Source organism: Typopeltis vanoorti, chromosome 12 (assembly GCF_054136105.1).
Source record: "Typopeltis vanoorti isolate ZY-2024b chromosome 12, IOZ_Tvanoo_1.0, whole genome shotgun sequence".
NCBI classification, from domain to species: Eukaryota; Metazoa; Arthropoda; class Arachnida; order Uropygi; family Thelyphonidae; genus Typopeltis; species Typopeltis vanoorti.
Genome location: NC_143560.1, coordinates 17351418 through 17371573, shown reverse-complemented (window position 1 = coordinate 17371573; position 20156 = coordinate 17351418). Strand labels below are relative to the sequence as shown.

The window sequence follows — 20156 nt, the reverse complement described above, 5'->3', positions numbered from 1 at the left end:
TCCAGAAAAATACTTTATTTATTAATTTTTGTATCTCAGAGAAAACAATCACAATATGCTTTTGTTGAAACCATCTCGGTTTAAAACCTTTCTAAACGAACCTTCATAAGGACTTTTCAACTAAAGTTTAGTAAATCGATTTCGCACAGAAGTGGTATGTTTTTTCCTAAAATAATCAAATCAGCAAGAAATATACACAATTAACAGACAGATTATACTGACTTCATGGCCATAGTTGCTTCGGCTAAATAAATAAATTCCGTGTGATGATACAAGTGTTCCCTCTTTATACGGGAGTTCACGGTACCATCTAGTCCCCTCCCCCCCCCCTCCCCCCAAATTTTTATCCGGGCTCCGGAACCGGCATAGGTTGACGAATCAGATCTATGGCTGGGTCGGTATTCCTGACCGTAATCCGTGTGTGTGTGTGTGTGTCCTCGGACCGGTTTGCCTGCTTGCGGGATGAAAAACACCAGATAAACTGGCGGAAAAAACCCTGCTGTCCACGCCCAAGACCGGCTAACTTGGCTATGGCTGAGGAAGATCCTTGAGCTCCTCACGTCGTTGACGGCAATCGAACCTAGGACACTCCTTCCCCAGGCATATGGTTGCAAAGCGCGAAGCCACTAGGCTAACCGCGCGGATGTTGCTTCGGCTGTAATGCACACAAACCAAACCAACGCTCATCTTAGAGATTCAAACCAGAATTTCATCTGCACTGTCTCATGTGGAGAGTTTATTTATGAAATAAAATGTTTACACTTTCTAGAGACTGTGGTAAGAAATACAAAAGACTGTTTGCAGCCAACAGAAAGATTAGGAGGTGGAATATTAAGTTTTACTTCATCTGAATCAGAGATGATCCAGTCAATATTTCGATATATTGTTTCAGTAATTTTAAAAGAAAAAATAAATAAATTCGCGAATTATGTTACTATAGAAATATAGCTCGCATTAACAGAAAATAATACATTTTTCTTAATAACTTGAATTTCACCAGTGACTGAGACATAACTTACTATAACACATAGTGGGGGGGAAGCAAAACAGTTTAAACGATACTGATATGTTATTGAGATGTGTATCCTATCTCATTATTGATGTAAATAAGAGCAAGCGGATTTCAAAGCAAGCAGAAGAGTTAATTCGTTCAATAATCAGCCGTCACTTTCAGGAAATGTCAAGATGATTATGTAGTTTAATGTCTAAGAACCTTGTGAAATAATTTAAAACAAATAAAAAACAAATTTATTTAATACTAATTCATTTAAAAGAATTAGGAATAAGGACGTCAATCTATCATGCAGCATTTAAACTAGAGCTGGCAGCTGATTGTTGTAAACGTAATCCTTTTGTTTGCTTTCAACACCAGTTGTTCTTATTTACATCACTAAAGAGATAGGATACATATCTCGATAGACGGAATTATAATTAATATTAAATTAATTTTTCGTGTCTTCTCATTGTGAGTACGTGTTTTGAAATTAATATAGCCTGTTGTAAGCAAACGTTAATTGAGCAGCAGCAAAGTGAAGTTTCTATTAAAGCGCAGTGCGGCAATTCGCAGCATTTTTTAAATGAAAGACATGCTTAAAATAATATTTGTTTTAATCTAGTTTCAAATAAACCACTCAAATTCTCTATTTCCGAATGGCATTCTGTTCTCAATGGCCTACTGATTTTTAGTCTACATCCTTGTAGATAAAAATCAAATCTGATAAAGATGATATCTGTAGTATCAATAAGGGTTCGTCCACCAAAAACACTTTTGGTGGACGAACGCCGTTTGTGATTGAAAAATTGCAGCTTTTGTGGGAGCAGACCGATAGTTCATTATATCGTATATGGCAGTATATTTCATAACAAATGGGGAAATATGGGTAAAAATTTAAAAAATATCATTAAATAATTTATGAACAAGTCCTGGTACTTTTCAAAAACCAGAAAATAAAGCAGAGGGACTAAATGGTTAAATTCAAATAAACTAAATGTGTAATGCCAAGTGAATTACATGTGTAATGCAAACTGAACCAAATGGTGTAATTTCAAATGAAATAAATCAAATTTTCAATGCACTAGAGCTAGTCACTTCTACCAGAAGGAAAAGCTGAGGATATTAAATTTCATTTCGTAAATGCAACTGATTTGTGTGAATCATTTATAAAGCATAATTAATTAAACATATTGCAGTTTTTCTTAAAAATGTGATTCACATCACGTTGGCGAAACGTCATGAGGTAGTGTAGCCAAAAATGTATTTCATCTCAGTTACTCTCTTAAAATAAGGATAGCACTACGAAATATACTATCCACCATGTCATCCAAACAACGAATTGTCACGCCTACTGTGCGTGCTAGTCATATTTGATATTTGGAAACACAATTGGAATGAAATGTGTTCGACTTTTGTGATATTGTAATATTGAGCGACTCATCCATGTGACGCATCTGACAAGTAAAAAGAAACTGAAAATCAGTAACCCTCGGAAGCACGATTTTTACCAAACACCTTTGTGTTCGATTTGGCTGCACTCCAAGTACAGGGTGGTCCATAAGTCAGAGGGAAGTCCATAAGTCATGGAACATTCGGTAGACAGGGCCCGTCTTTGTGAAGCCAAAAATTGAAGGCATTTGTGTAATGTGGTTTTTCTTTTTCATGACTAATTTTAAAAAGTCTGGTGATGGTAAAAACTTATGCAGTTGCATCAGAAAGACGGGCCCTTTCTACGGAATGTTCCATGACCTATGGACCATCCTGTATACGTTTTTGTAAATAAGATAATTTCTAAAAAAAAAAAAAAAATCATGCTTTTGGAAGTAACAAAATCTTGGTATCTTATTCGTATGGAGTTTCCTCTCCCGTCCCTATTGGGTCGAGTTGAGCCCCCTCATGGGGGAATTAAGTATTTATGGCTGTAGATCCGTGTGTGTTCACGAGACTGGTTTGCGGGATGAAAAACGCCAGATAAACTGGCGGGAAAAAACCCTACTTTCCGCGCTCAAGACCGGCTAACTTGGGTGTGGTAGATCCTCAAATTCCTCACGTCTTCGACGGGAATCGAACCTGGGACACTCCTTCGCCAGTCATGTGGTTGCGAAACGCACAGCCACTAGGCTAACCGCGCGGACGGTATCTCATTACTTAGATTCGAGCTTCGAGAGATGTTCGAATATATTTTACTTCTGCACGTCTCTAATACCAAAGACATATATCAGAAATTTGCTGTTGTTCATTTAATAAACAATGCAGGCATTAAATTCTCAGTGAATCGTTTTTTTTTGTAGCATGCTTGGTTGATCATTTGAAATAGCGAAGCTCCATTTTTACATTCAATGTCCTTTATCATTTTCACACTGTAATATGGAAAAGATAGAAAGAAAGATGGTGCCTTGATTCTAGTTTAACTTAAATCAACTGCATGTGGTAAAAAAATGATTCAAATGTCTTGTGATTTCAAGTCTCTAATGTGAGCGAAGGTCGAGTTGAAATCGATATTTTTATCAATAACCAAATAGGATCAGAAATGTATCATAATAAAAATCAGCAGAATAACAAGTTATAAGAAAAAGAATTTCCCATTAATAAAGTTCAAATATCTTAGGAATAATCCCCAGAAATTTAAAGTTCTATTTTAAAAAGCAGTTAATTTCATTTTTGAAGTGAAAATAATTCAGCTTGTTGGCACATACGCCATTAAGAAAGCTACATACTCTTGTATTCTAAGTCAGGAAAGAAACGAATAAAATAATACGTGATTTGAAGACGTTTTATTTGACGGTTTTCAGGATTCAGCCGAAGCTTGAATTCCGTGTGATCAGTGTGTGTACACGCACAGAATATATTCGATTTGATGGCACCATTTTCAACAATCGAAAGATGGTTTACATTCATGACTAAGAATATGGATAAGACATTAATTCTCTGTAGATTTTCTTCCCTTTATTTTAAGCGTTTTGATTAAATAGAGGACAGAATTTCCTCAAAGAAATTCCAACCGCTAGCAAACTTGAAAAATAAATTAAAAAATATAAAGTAGTTCTATAGTTTCTTAAAGTTAAAATTCTCAGAAAATTCCTCACATCGAATCAGTCGATCATATGACTGATTTGATATCCAGAGTTTGTATTGAATTTCTTTTCTTTTTTTTTTTTTTTTTTTGTAAGAATCTTACCTGTCTAAGAATACGCATTTATGCATGCATCAGCGTGTGACCGCATTTACAATTGCTTGTTTTGTAGCAAGTATTGTGCTAATTATAGCATCAACATGTGCAGGCTCGATGTTGACAGCTACTTATACTTACATTCCGACTATTGCCATGTGACCTGCATTTGGTAACCTTGAAACCGGTGTACTATTCCAGCTCCGTTTCGCCATTGCAGCTCGAAACGAATTATTTGTACTCACGAATTACTTGAATCCCGGATAAGGTACTCATTTAATGATACTAATGAGACAGAAAATTATATGATGTCGTATAGGAAATACACAATAAGGGACTAAAATGAACATTTATAACTTATCTTCGCCACAATGCTAACTTTGGATACTCAATTACCAGTTAAAATGAAGATGCTTTTTCGGAAGCTGTGAGAACGGATATGAATCTCTCTCTCTCTCTCTCTCTCTCTCTCATTAACATCCACACACACACACATACAATAAAAATATTGTAAATATGACTAATCTGTATTATGTGAAGAATTCGAGATTAGTTGCAAGCGTTGTTTTAATAATAATATTATTATTATTATTATTACATATTATTATTATTATTATTCGTGACACCTTCAAGGAGTCCGAAGACTCATCGCGGGAGGACACCTACTATACAACTGTTTCCACCACTACACCGAACCTCTACCAATCATCTCCATCAACCGCCCAACATCACCACCACAACTAGTATTTTTTTGTCTGTAAATTGCGTGTGTTCTGAAGGGCCGATTTGTCTGTATGTGGGATGAAAAACTCTGCTATCTCACCTTCGATTGAAAAAATCCACATAAAGATTCCTCCTCGTCGCGACGAGAATCGAACTTAGGCCTTTTCCAATCGAAGGGCGCAATGTACCGCCGCTCTTCCAATTGCGCTACGGAGGCGCTTAAAAATGTGGAACGCTTCACGATTTTGCGTGTCATCCTTGCGCAGAGGCAATGCTAATCTTCTCTGTATCGTTCCAATTTTAGTATATGTACTGCCGAAGCAAGTACAATTAATATAATGTAATATAATATTACTATAACATAATATAATATTATTATATTATTATTATATTATATATTATTATATATATTAATTGTATAATTGTATATTTAATGGTATAATATATTATGTATATTATATAATAATATTATATTATATTATATTAAAATAACATAATATAATGTTACTATAACAAAGCTGCCTACAAATTATGCGCCTATTCGATAAAACATAAAATATGACATTTCAGAAAGAACGGAGAGCAGTATACGAAACGATAATCTTCAGACAAAAATACAATTAATAAAACAAATAAAATATGAAATTATAGGCGTATGGTGTAATTACTTTTAACAATGAAGTTCAAAGATACCACAGACGTCACTGATGACACTATGGTTTCCCTATAACCTACATCACCACTATTTGGAATGCTTATTATTTCTGCAGTAATTATGTTGTGAGGTTAGAAACGGCTTGCTTTACATTAAAGAAATTTATACTCCAATCTTAAGCTGGCTCGCCCTTTCCTTTCGTAAGAATCTGGGAATAGTTGCAATCCTTGCAAATGCAGTTTGTGTAGATTGGAAGTAAATGCTGCAGCTACTCGCTACTCGTAATGAACAAAGAGTACAAAGTCACAGCGTGATGTGGCTATCAACATTACCGTAACGCACAGAAGAGAGAAAGATGTGAAACTATGTAATTTCTAATTCAAGGTTTGCGATTTTCGTATGACATATTAAATAAAAGTTGTCTTGGTGCATTTTGCAAAATTCTTTTACTTGGACCAAGCACAAATTGTGGTTGATGCATACTCAAGGACTTCATTATTAAAATAAGAAAAAAAGTTGTTAATCCTTTCTGGAAGCAAGGAATCATACCTACTCGTGAGAATAACGAAACAGCTTCTTGCGAAAATCATTTTTCTTTGGCACGATTCCAAGTTGTTATACTTTTAGTTGGTGTTAATGTGCTGATATCATCTGAGTGGATGGACAAAAAAGGAACCGAAGTTATTACAACAAAAACTGCAGTTGAAAAGTTTGCTTCTTCTTTTATTTTAAGATCATTTATCTTGAAAGTGGGATATAAAGCGCTGATGGAACTGATATCGAAATGTGCATTTCTTATAGAACAGGCTTACCGCAGTGGGGGGGGGGGGGAAGAGAGAGAGAGAGAGAGAGAGAGAAATCTAAAACTTCAACAACAATATCAATATTTCCAAGTATGAGAAAAATGTATACCTTACAAAATCACAGTATAGTACACAAATATTAGAGTATGTCTACAAATGGTAAACCTGTTAGAAATGCATCACTGAAAACGTTAGGAACATTGCTGAATATCAGGAATAACATTGCTGAATGTTAGGATTTGGGGATTTCGACTGCTTGTTTATCTGAGAATATATGCGTATATAAGCATAAAATTTGGCCAATAACAAGCTTGACTACTTCCAACTTTTAAACTACTCCTAAAATCGTCATAAACGTGAAAAGTGATCACAGTACATGCAGACAAACGACAGTACATCTGAGATCAATCTTTCGACAATATCTGGCGTGTGAGATACTGAATTGGTCAATTGGTTCTAAAACTGATTACAGTAAATCAGTTTTATGCGCCTTTTCAAAATATCTTGCATACATTCAGTAGAATTTTGATCAGGGTATGTGCTGACCAAATATTGTGCTGCAGCTCACTGTTATAATATTCGGATAATTCTTGAAGATTTTTTGCTCGTTAGATAACATCCTAGTTGTTATAATGATAACTCCGATATTATCCAACGAGCTAAAAATCTTCATTTTAATTCGTTGAGGATAAGAGATATGCCTGGGATGTTTTCACTACTATCATAATACACTGATCAGCTAACTCACCTTCAAACAAAAATATCTTAAAAATGTTCTTTACATTCTAAATGAATTCGAATACAAGTATTTCCAAGAATTTTGATTTTTCGTTCACCATTAATTTCCATGCGATATAATTTTGTGTCATTGGTCTACAGCGCAGTTGGAAGTTTTTCGTTTTCCAAAGATGAGGATTTTCCGAAATGCACACATTTATCTTCTTGAAATCGACACTTTGTACTGTCAGGAAATCCTTTTGCTGGAGTTTGACTGTTTGCGGGAATAATTCGACGAATACATTAATGGTTTCTCTCATTCATCTCATTCATCTCATTTTAAGATATTGCCATCTTTGTCATTTTTTTAGAATTATTCGCAGTAGTACTGTAAGCTTTTCTCGGTTGTTTCCAAGCAAGGAACACCATAGATACCATCGATATCGTTCTCACTTGAACATACCTGCAGTTACTGCTGCTGCTGCTGCTGCTGTTAAAAACCACCAAATCGAAAGCTCCCCACACAAACATTTTTCTTGAAACACACGCTCGCTAGCTCGCGCTTGTGCGCATAAGTCTTCTCCTTCCATATCATTTGGGGGAAGGGGTACATTGACGGATTGCCTCTCTGCAAGTAGTTTCACATCCAAAGTGATTAATATGCCAATTATCCAGCATGCTGAACTAGTGAAGTATATAGTTTCCAGAAGAGTGTCAGTTTTATATTTTTTTTATTTCTCTATAAACAACATTCAAGTAAGCGAAAATAAAAAATTAAATACTTAATTATATCTGTCATGATCTGATGTCTAATTTTTCCAGAGTCCTAAAAGATGCTTTTGTAACTCCTGCCAAGATTCTTTAAACCTCTTCATTTCTTTTCATCGCGTTTAAATATTATATAAAAAGAAACTCCAGTTTTTAATGATAAACATCGTATATTCTTCAATGACATTTGGAAATTTTTGCCTTTAGTGTTTTAAAATATGTTTATTAACAAATAGTTTATCTTGTTACCTCAACACTATCATCAGAATGACATTATGATTGTGATAATTACTAAATTTAAAGAGAATGCTCGACCTACTTTGCACTACTCTGAAGACGTATTTACAGCCAACAGATATTACTTGATTCCATGTTAGTGAAAGTGAACATTTTATTAACATATCACGTATTCAATTAGGACTTTCATTATTTCACACATATTACACATATAATAATATTTCTGAAACTGACGTGAAATAAATATATTTTCTTTAGTTTATTTAAAGGATAGTTGTACGCATACAGTATATGTGAATGTGTGCGACTACTTTCACTGGTAATGAATCTATGTCAGTGCCACTTTGTCACGGTAGGTTAAGCTCCCATGTACAATGGAGCATTAGATTGTTGGCTCTCTTGCAATGCTCATTTCACTTTATAGTTCGCTAGCGGTTGAGTTGCTATTCTTGGTTTGCACAGGGCAGGAGAAGTGGGTGGAAAATACTTTTTTTTTACATCCTTTTGTGTCACTCTTGAAAGCATTGTCACTGATGCATTGGAAACGTCGTTCTTAGTTTATTCACAGTTCAATATTTTTGTATGTATCTACCCGGGCGGCTTTTGAACTAGAGACTATCAAATACTGACAAATAAGTAATTTTTCCTTTAACTTTTGTCATAAACACTGCAAAGTGTTTATAACATTTGCTAAATATTAAGTCATCGAACTGCCTTTAAAAATGTAACTGCGCATGTTATGCAAAACTACAATAAAAATAAGTAAAGATAAAATATAATGATAAAAACTTTGTATTTGTACAGTTGTTATAAACGTGAAAAAATAAGAAAATGTTTAAGCCGTATAAGGCTTTAAAATGTTTAAATCGATATAAGGAATCCTATTAATAAATAAGATACTCCGCTTAATCTAGTAATTCAAACACAGTACGCATAAAATCTTTAATTGTTAAAGTTGTTCTTTACACTCATCCAACTCTGGACTAGTGTTCATTAAGCAAAGATACATTTAACAGACAAAGGTATCCAAGTCAAGGTGAGATTGCTAAATTACATACACTCTTCCATCACTTCCACTAAAATCTGAACGTTGGTTACGAGCGATCCCAAAGACAAGTGGAATGCAAAAACAACTGCCCTGTGTGTGGGGGGGAGTGATTTATCTGAGACAAATGATCGGCATACTAACATAGTATTTAGCGAGCGTTCTAAAGCCTAATATATTGTTTTAAAACAACTGGAATGTAATACAACGCGCATGAAAGAAGTAAGCAATTAGTAAAGAATAAGTAATAAATTACAGTAAGTTACGTCATAAAGAATAACAGGGGTCATGTGTGCTAACGATCGGGATTATGTTAGTATTTGAATGCTATCAATCGCATTATATATATATATATATATATATATATATATTTACACAGGCTTTCTTCACTGCGAAGAGATAAAGACGAGATAAAGGCAGCCTATTATGGATCTCCTGTCATGTTAGATCTCATTGACTTGCAAAAAGCGAGTAATGGTTAATATAGACTTGGCCTGATGCTACATAATTATAATACTCTCTCCTACAAATGAAAAGAAAGAGTACTTTCTCGCCTTGGATGGATAATGATAGATGATGAAAGTCGTCAATGCAGGTTTCTCTCTCTCACTATCTATCTATCTTGTAAACCCACTGTCTCACAAAAGGTAAGTTTTTGCAGTGTGTCTCCTCTACAGATATTTCCATTAGCGCAGTTCACAGAACGGCCCAACCTACAGCAACATGAGCATCAACCAGATGCTAGCTCAACGAACCTTGTACTCGCATTCAACTTTCATTCCGTTCTGTGGCCATCCCCCCCCATGTGTTCCCAAAGACTACAACCTCCAGCTCTTCAAAAATATCATCATCAAATTCTTGACATGTACCCTCAAGGGGTGTACAGGACATGATAGTACTACATGAAAAATTAACATCATTACTAACTTCATATCTACAATTTTCCTCCAAATCAATCTGTTATCTGTAAAGACTCAAAAATTATCAGATCTTATATTTCTATCTTCTAAGGAATTTTTTACCATATCTATCCAACTATATTTTGGTTTTCCTCTGGGGCGTTTTCCTGCCAACCTGGCAGAGAACAATTCTTTTGCCAATCCTTCTTCTCTCATTCTGTTTAAGTGGTCATACCACCTGAGATTAGCTCTGCTAATGCATTCCTGGATGCTGACAATAACAAGTTCTTTCCTAATATCCTCGTTTTTAATGTGGCAATGCCATTGATGCCATCAGTTCATACCCCTAATCATTCTTAGGACTCTCATATCTGCAGTCTCTAGTCTTTGGTCAAGTGTTTTGTTTCTGACACAGTTCTCAGATCCATAAGTTAAAACTGGTTTGAACCTTGTCTTGTATACAGCTAATTTAGTGTTTTGACTAATTTCTTTCTTATTCCATATAAATTTATTCAGTTGACTTCCTACCATACCAGCTTTGTTGATTCTGTTGTCTATTTCCATACTTAAATTATCATCTTCACTAAAAATCGTACCTAAGTAGCTGAAATGTGTTAGTTGTTCTATAGGTTCTCCAGTCATAATTCAGTTGATATTTTCAATATTTCTGCCTATTTTCATTGTCTTTGTCTTGTTATTGCTCACCTTCATACCATATCTTTTACAACAGTTATTCAATTTAGTCAGGGAACCTTACAGACTTGTAGTAGATTTAATTAGAAGTATAACAACATGCGCATAAAGCAAAGAGCTGAGATTAACATCTGCAATTTTGATATCAGGTTTAATACCACTTTCCTTCATAACGTGATCCATATAGATAATGAATAACAGAGGGGATAATGTACATCCTTGTCTCACACCAGATTTAACATTAAACCATCTTCCTGTACTTCCTTCAATTCTAACTGCTGACTTACAACTCAAATAAAGACTAAGTATTGCTTGATATAATGCCCCATCGACACCATATAACCGCAGCGTATTGAATAACTTCTCTCTTGGCACCTTGTCATATGCCTTTTCCAAATCTACAATACTTAAATACAGATCTCTGTTATATTCCCATTCTTTCTCGACTATTTGTCGTAAAGTGAAGATCTGATCCTGACAGCCTCTATTTGGCCTGAATCCAGCTTGTTCTTCACCAAGCTTTTCTCCCACAATCCATCTCAACGTTTCTAAAGTATACTTGCGTAAATCTTACCAGGAACACTCAATAAAAATACTTCTGTAATTCTGACATTCAGTTTCATATCCCTTTTTATATATGGGTACTATGAGCTCTACTACAATCATGTGTAATTTGTCCCTATGTCCAGGCCTTCTGAACAATGCAATGCAGCCACTGCAAGACTTTTATACCTCCATACTTGAGCATTTCTAGTCGAATATCATCTACTACTGCTGCCTTTCCACATTTCAGGACTTTGATGGCTTTTTCCTTCAAGTATGGATAAGTATTCCTGACTACATGCCTGTTTAGTTTTTTTACTACTGTGCTGTCAATGATTGTTTCATTTAGCAATTTTTCGAAGTAATTACTCTCTAAGATCACAAGCTGACTTATTTGCCAGGGACTTTTGATATGCTTTCTTCTTTTCCTTCACTGCCTTCTTAACTTCCTATGTCCACCATGGAGTTCTGATTTCTCTATCCTTGCACACAACCTGAACACATGCCTCTCTAGCTGAATCAATCAATGTTTTCTTCAGGACTTGGCACTGAATCTCCAAGAATTTGGTTCCTGTTCTCAAGCTCTTTCATTTTTTCTTCAATAATTTTTATGTATTTTAGTCTACAGTTCACATCTGAGAGCTGCTCAACTTTTATTCGCTTTAAAACTTTCTTACATGTCATTCTTTTCAATATGAAATTCAATTTTATCCTGCTCAAGACTAAATAGTGATCACTTCCAAGTTCAAATCCTCTGTATACTCTGGTGTCCTACACAAGAGAGCAAACATCAGTATCAACAATAACATAGTCAATGAGGCTTTCTTATTCCTTGCCTCTTCTCTCTATGTGAATTTGTACACATTTGTATGTTGGAACATGGTGTTAATAATAACCAGTCCATGTCCTGAGCAGAAATCCAAGTATGTGCCATTATTATTAACTTTGCTCTTTTCTCCATATTTTCCCCAAATATTTATATGTATGTCTGATATAAAATGTTATCAGCATATTACTTTTCTCTTGACTGCTATCCACTCATCCACCCACCCACACCCACCCACCCACCCACACACACACACACACACACACGCGCACACACACACACACACACACACACACACACACACACACACACACACACACACACACACACACACGCACGCACGGCATTAGCCGGCTATACTTTGCGTCCTGTCATGTGTGGGAGCGATATATATATATATATATATATATATATATACAGAGTGGCCATAAAATAGCTTTCCCTCTTTGAAGGCATCTGTAGCTAAAACCAATAAATGGAATGAGACTAAATTTCATATTGAGACTTTTGAATTGAAGGCATGAGGAGTTGGTTTCAGAAAAAAAAAAAAGATTTAGTACCAAAAGTCTCCGATAGGGGAAATTTAGGTGCTGGCGTAGCCGAAAATTAAGTTATGGTCACACGTACAAAAGAAATCTTCGTCTGAGACAAAATTAACAGCACTACTATTCGATATCCAATATACCCTATATATATATATAGGGTATATTGGATATCGAATAGTAGTGCTGTTAATTTTGTCTCAGACGAAGATTTCTTTTGTACGTTGATTAGTATAGACAACAGATATTTTCTCAATATATAGAACGCTAATCTGAAAAAGCTGCATGATACGATGTCTAATAGCGAGAGGCAAATTTTGTCAATCCAAATGATATCATTTTCAAAGCAGCTCTGCAAGGAGAAGTTGAAGATATTATCTAAAACGATTCGGTGAAACAAATGGCAATAAAGGCGACCAATAGAGTTAATTTCGAACTTCTTAACTTCATATCAGAATTTTGAAAAAAATACTGGAAATTTCTGCTGCTGATATTAACAAGTAATAATTCGATAGCATAGTCATTGTTATTATTTGTCACCTCCAGGAGTCAAAAATTCATCGAGGGAGGGCATCTACCAAATCTGTTTCCACAAACTGACCGCAACTACACCAACGCCATCTATTGCCGACCACCACTAGTATTTTCACAGACAATCACAAACATCTATGCCCACGGTGGGATTCGAACCCTGGCTGGGGAGCGGATACGCTAGCCACTCGGCTAGCCAGGCTGGTTCGTACTAATATTTACTAATAATAATCCACGCGCTCGCTATTGTCATTAACTATTAATGATAAAACAATGCAAAATTCGTCGATTAAAAATGTGCCTAGAGGGATAAAGAAGAATTTAAGAAACATGGCGCGACTAATCGATAAATAACTAGCATGAAGATAAGTCTATTTTTCTGCGATGAAGATTAGTAGACACTTTTACTGCATTGCACTATTGTCGGTTTTGTTTTCGCTCTGGGATTTGTTTACATTGTTTTCTACATTTTGAGCAGAAAGAACATTCCAAATTTGCAGTAGTACATCAAGCTGCAGCCGAAATTTGTCATCCAGGTGAATATTCCCTAATCGAATAAAGTGCAAGTGTTCCTGCAATCAAGGACATCTTTGTTTCACAGTGATAGTTTTTTTTTGATAGTTTCACAGTGTACACTTTGAGAAACTAATTATCAAACATAATTTGTCACGAACGAGCACAGAAGTATGTTAAACTGTTGTTCCTAGATCGAATTCTTGAACATTCATGAAGTGTTCGGGGATACGAGCATGGAGTAGGTGAGTGCGTTGCGAGCGCGTGCATTAGTTTTTTATTTTTTATTTTGTTGTTGTTTGTTTGTTTTATGATTACGCTAAAGCAACTAAGCCTACGAGGGTTAATGATGTCTGTCATTTCATTCAGTTTCCTCATCCGGTAAAGCAACTCCATAATGTAGTCAAGAAGTGGATGTGATATGTGTCCTTCGACATTTTTGAAGACCTAAGTTTGAATATCAAGAACAGTAAAACTTTTGAATATTTGTCAGCCAGTCTCATGCAGAGGTCGCAGAGTTTATCTCTCTCTCTCTCTCTCTCTCTCTCTCTTTCTCTAAATCCGGATTTCACTTTCACAAAACAGACAACAGAGCACACATACAAGCCAAGCGATTAATGGACATAAATTACGTGGATCCAGATATTAATTGCCTTTGTCATAATTCAAATAACTAGTATCTGGTAGGCAATATTTAGTATCTGGTATGCAATATATTTTGGGTTGAAGTTTAAATTCAGGCTTTTCCTATATAACATTGTGTGTGTGTGTGTGTGTGTGTGTGTGTGTGTGTGTGTGTGTGTGTGTGTGTGTGTGTGTGTGTGTGTGTGTGTGTGTGTGTGTGTGTGTGTGTGTGTGTGTGTGTGTGTGTACTATATAAGGTTTATTTTTATTTTATATTGTAGTAGCCATTTTTTAACCTATTGGGCTCTGCTTTATGTTTATACATACACTAAGCTATTATTGGCAGTCTCACACCTACAAAATTCTGAAACGTATGCAATATATACACAGTATATTGGTGTCCAAAAGCTAAGGACGAACTGCATTTTTACCTGTATATATATCATAACAGCCTGAATTTAAACAACTTCAGCCCAAAAATATATTGCCTACCTGATACTAGTTATTTGAATTATGGCAAAGGTAATTATTATCAGGAGCCACGTAATTTATGTACATTAATCTCTTGGCGCGCGCGCGCGTGTGTGTGTGTGTGTGTGTGTGTGTGTGTGTGTGTGTGTGTGTGTGTGTGTGTGTGTGTGTGTGTGTGTGTGTGTGTGTGTGTGTGTGTGTGTGTGTGTGTGTGTGTGTGTGTGTGCTCTGTCTTGTCTGTTCGCAGCTCTCAGAACGTCACCAAGTGATTCAGGAGTTCTTGAGGCAAACTGTCCCACTTCTCCATCAGAGCAAGGATAAGGCCTCGTTTGTTTTCTGGAGGGGAATTTCGAGTAGTAATGCCTCTCCCAATTGCATCACAAATGTGTGGGTTGAGATCTTGGGGGCGTGCTGGCCCCTCGATTCGATTAATATCCTCGGTCTACAGAAGTATCTCAACTGCTCGATGCGGTGTGGCATTTTCATGCCTATAAATGAATTCTTCGCCTACAGCATCACGAAACAATCGAACATGACGTTGAAGAACTTCGTTGCAATATCGTTTAACAGACAGGTCCTTTTTCTAGAACGTGTAGTTCGGTGCGTCCATTAAGCATAATGCATTCACACACTATGACCCCAGTACCTCTGGAGAACATTCTCGCGATGGTAAGCAATACCAATTTCACACCAGATCAAGTGCGTCTAGAATTGGAGGAAGACTAAAAGAGTACTCTCACTGTAAAGAGTACATTAGCCCATTGGTGTCTTGTCCAATTTTTATGGATACAACACCACTGAAAACATGATCTATAATGAGCTGTGGATAAAGGGAAGCAATTTATAGGCCTACTTGTAGCAGACGTCTTGCTACAGTTTGTCGAGATATCCGCGTACCTGTGCTTGAATGGAGCCGATTTACAAGCTGACCTTCAAAGGTGCGTCGATTATGTTTTGTTGTTATAAATAAAAAATCGGTCTTCATGCTCCTTGGAAGAGCGAGGGCGACCTCTTAGCAAATATCTGGAACACATTCCATTGACTTAAAACCCAGAGCTGGATACAACGCTATATAAGTTTCCACATTCTCAGGCAATATCAGTAATTCTGCGGCCTTCTTCAAGCTTTTTAATAATTCTTCCCAGAGTAAAATCATCTAAATGATGTCTTTGAGACATTACAAGACATTCAAGTTTGCAACTTTATTCTTTCACGAAAAGAGCTTCTTTCAAATACAATTCGCTTAATGCAGCCTTTTGACTTTTATCCTGTTGTGATACCACGTGACCCCTTTGTGCGCGATTTGAAAATTTTAAAGTGTACCCGCTTTCTTCTCGAAATCGTCAGTATACAAATTGCTACAAGCTGATTCGTCTGAATTTGCGGTTGTAATCCTCAGAAATAGTGTTCGTTCTTAGGTTTTGAACACCAGTGTAATACATTAGTACTACAGATAAGTATGAACTAAATAAAGTAGAACATGTGTTGGAGATCAAACTTTCTTGATTTTTTGCTACTGCTTTACCGTAACAAAGAGACCCGCATCAGAAAGATGAAAATCATCCATCATCACAGATAATCATGTAATTATTTTAGAATCTAATAAAACCATTCTTTAAAAGGATGTTTCTTCTTATTATTATTATTCCTTCCAATTTATAAATAAAGTGCTAACTTGGTTTTGATTACTATGATTGTTTATACTTGAGGAACATCTTAAACAATGAACTAAACAGCCAGATCCGAATAATATAAAAATAAAAGTGCCTTTCTGACCATACTTGGATGCAGACTGAATTCGAGATGTATTGCATATTCTTTAATATCCACTAAGGTTAAGGTTTTACTATCCTTAAGCTAGAACTATTGATCAGAAATGTCATCTCTGTCTGCAAAGCTATCTAATTTTTGCACATCGAACAGAGAGGTCTCTCTTATATAAAATATAAGTCTCTCTTATAGCTGGACATGTTATAAACGAAAAAGAAAAAGTATCTACGGCATAATGCTAGATCCAATCCGCAAAAAATGAAAAGTTTGACAAACGAACATTACGCGATACCCAATATTATATCATATTTTTATACCGCTTAGTTCAGTATGGCGCTAAACCGCGTAGAAAAGAGAGAGTTCTAACAAAGTATACAATAGTTAGTGCCACAAGAAAAAGGACATCTTAGATATAACAGCACGAAATTTATACAATGCAGTAAGTAATAAATAGCACTAAAATAGCCCTTCATAAATAAAAAATAACAAATAAATAAATAAAAATTGATTCATTAATCCACTTATTAAACGGCTTATTCAATACTATGAAGAAAGGTTTCGCTTCTTCTTGTCAATACAGATACTTCCACACCTAAAAATTATATAAATTGCGAATGCAAACTATTCATAAATATTATTAAACAACTCGTATTTAAAATGCTACAATTACTATTCTGCCTGCACAAGTACTAGAACTGGATGATTACGAATTCATTCACGAGCGATTTTCTTATACAGAATGAAAAGAATTAACAGAAGCAATTTCTGTTGAATAAATGCTGACACAGTTAGCACAGCTCTTCTAAGATCACTTAACGTTGTATTGTTCTATGTGATCCTGGTGCAAGTAGATTTCAACATCGTCAGCAGTTCTGGAGATAAAGTCAGCATTTTTATCTAAGTGAAAAACCTTTATTGCCAGAAATGAAGTCTTTTGGTTTGTTATACGCATGCCGTGGGCGGGAGAGAGAGAGAGAAAGTTGCTTCCATACTCTCGCAAAATGCGAGAACACCAGAACATGCGTGGACATTAGAACAGAGCATTTAACTATTTATTACCGCTGCTAAAAATGGTGCGTACTGAAGAATGGTGGAAATGCATATCAAGAATTTATGAAGTATTCTGATAAGCTATATAAAGGTTTGATAATTTTGTGATGGTGATTTAGCTACTGACACTGAAACAATTAAGCATACAATCTCAACAAGATGAACACGGATGATGACTAAATTACAAAGAAAAGGAGGGAGTAATAAATTATCCAGTCACTTGAAACTAAAGCTCTACGATTGAATAATTATTTCCTGCTATCCTTTATTGACCTGGGACATCATTCAAAACAAATTAACTTCAAAGATCACACACAATTATAGATAATATCAAATGATAGCAGGTGAAATGGGTTCGGTCACATAGTCAGAATGCATCCAGAGAGAGAGAGAGAAAAAAAAGACTAGTGCATCAGTTACTGGATGGACAGAAAAAAGAATCACGATCCAAAGGAAAAACCATAATTAACCTAGTTACAGACATTACAGGCAAACACAAACTTCGTAAGCCACAAAACAACGAGAGATCGTGAACAAAACTGGAAAAGCATGGCGATCAACAGAAAAAGAAGATTTAGGTCCATATATGACCAGATGTGTGATACAAACAGCTGACAGTTTGATCTATGAAAAACTATTTTTGCTGCATAGGAAAAAGCATTATACTAGTTTAATCGATTTTACTAAGTAAATAAGTGCTTAACTATTAAGAATGTGATTATTATGTGACATCCAAATCAAATCATGATCAATAAAGTTGCAACGGAGCAGAGATAAAAAAAAAAATATGTTTTCGCTGCAGAGGTTTAATGAAATGTCATTCATTTTGGATTATATTAAATCCGTTTCACGTACTGATGGCTTTAGGAATCATTTCTGCTGAAGTTTTTATTAGGGTAGGATCAAAGGTGATTTAGACCTCAGAAGTTCTCCCGATAATACAAAATTTGGACTTATATCTTTTTAAATATTATATATATATTGTTAAAGACACTGTAGAAGCGATTATTAATTAAGACCTGTTTGGCACCCTGCTTAGTTATATTTGTAGAAAAGTAAAAATTCTCCTAGGTAGATTGCTACATTTGCTTCGATGATAAGTACAGGATGAAAATAATTCCTCTGATAGTTAGCAGCTATACCACCATTTTCAATACTTTTTCTGAATGTACACACTTTAAAACGTACCTAACAACTATATAACAAAAGAAATCAGAAATACATAAAATTGTGCCTTTCTCATTTCTGCAATGTCACCTCACCCATTCATGACAGATCCACTTTAGAAATCTCAAAATAATCCATCTACAAACGTAAGCATTTTCTTAACTGAATTTTATTGGCGCTGAAAGAAAGAAAGACAGAGAACATTAAATCTATCTACACCATAATATGAGTGGCCAATGTGTACATTTTCAAACTATGAACCAAATTTAGAAGTGCTAACTAATTATCCTGAGACTGAAGATCTGATCAACGGCATATATCATTATAATTTGATTAAACGGTTTTTGGAGGTAGGATTTTTTTTTTCATTATTCTGTACGAGATTCCACAACTCTCTGTATGAGATTTATTTCATTCACCGCCCGTTAATCATATAAACGAGAGTATCTAGTAAACATGCGAATCACGACCATGAAGGTAAGAATTTAGTCTTAAAGTAGAGAGAAATTATTCATTAAAATATGAATGAAAATATGAACAAATATCAATTTTTGTAACAATTCTTGATAGCTATCTGAAACAACAGGATATTTTTTTTCAGATAGCTGTCTATAACATGAAAATCTGATAAACTAAATTTCATGACAGATCCACCTAGAACTCCTCTACAATTATTTGATACTAGAAGGGAAATTAAGACCACAGGAAGTTGATGATTAGAGCAAATCAGGAGTGGAATTTCAAAAAAAAAAAAGTTTCACTTTGAGGATATGGTAAGCGGTATTAACTTAGAGACATCGTTTAACGAAAGTGACACTAATGTAAAATAAGTAACACACACACTGAGAGAGACATCGTATGCATAGTTTAAAGTCTGGGAATAAACTTAGATAGTAAACTATGCAAGATGTCCCTCAGCGTTACTTATTTTTCATTAGTGTCACTTCCATTAAACGATGTCTCCTAGTTAATACATGTTTACTTCCCATACCATACCCTCAAAGCAATATGATATTCTCATTCCATACACCCGCTTTTTTCCTTCTTTCTTCCTTTTTTTTTTTTTTTTTGAAATTCCACTACTTATTCTTCCTAATTATCATCATCTCCACCCCCCAGTTCATAAATAAGAATCGGTTGGATCAACAATCACCTCCTCAGAGAAATAAGTGGTAGAATTTCAAAAAAAAAAAAAGGAAAAGGAAACCATACTGATTTGATAAATCAGTTATTATATATGATGGATATAAGTACCAAGTAAAATTAACTTCATAGTTTGAGTTCGAGGTTATATTGTGAGTAGTCGGTGTATTTAGATCTCGTGTAAAATTGGTGATTTGTATCTGTTTTATTGTGTTTTCTCATTAGAAAATTAGTTTATAGTGACTAATATTAGAGTAGATTTTCGGGTATTTA

At 35.2% G+C, this 20156-nt stretch overlaps 1 protein-coding gene and 1 non-coding gene across 5 annotated transcripts in view; both read right to left on the bottom strand.

Annotated features, from left to right (window-relative positions):
• The window catches only part of Shal (Potassium voltage-gated channel protein Shal), a 304860-nt gene that overhangs the window by 174155 nt on the left and 110549 nt on the right, over window positions 1-20156 (bottom strand). The window lies entirely within an intron of this gene.
• Window positions 5108-5214, bottom strand: LOC150100604 (U6 spliceosomal RNA). Its single transcript, XR_016549210.1, has one exon. It is a non-coding gene; the product is annotated as a U6 spliceosomal RNA (small nuclear RNA).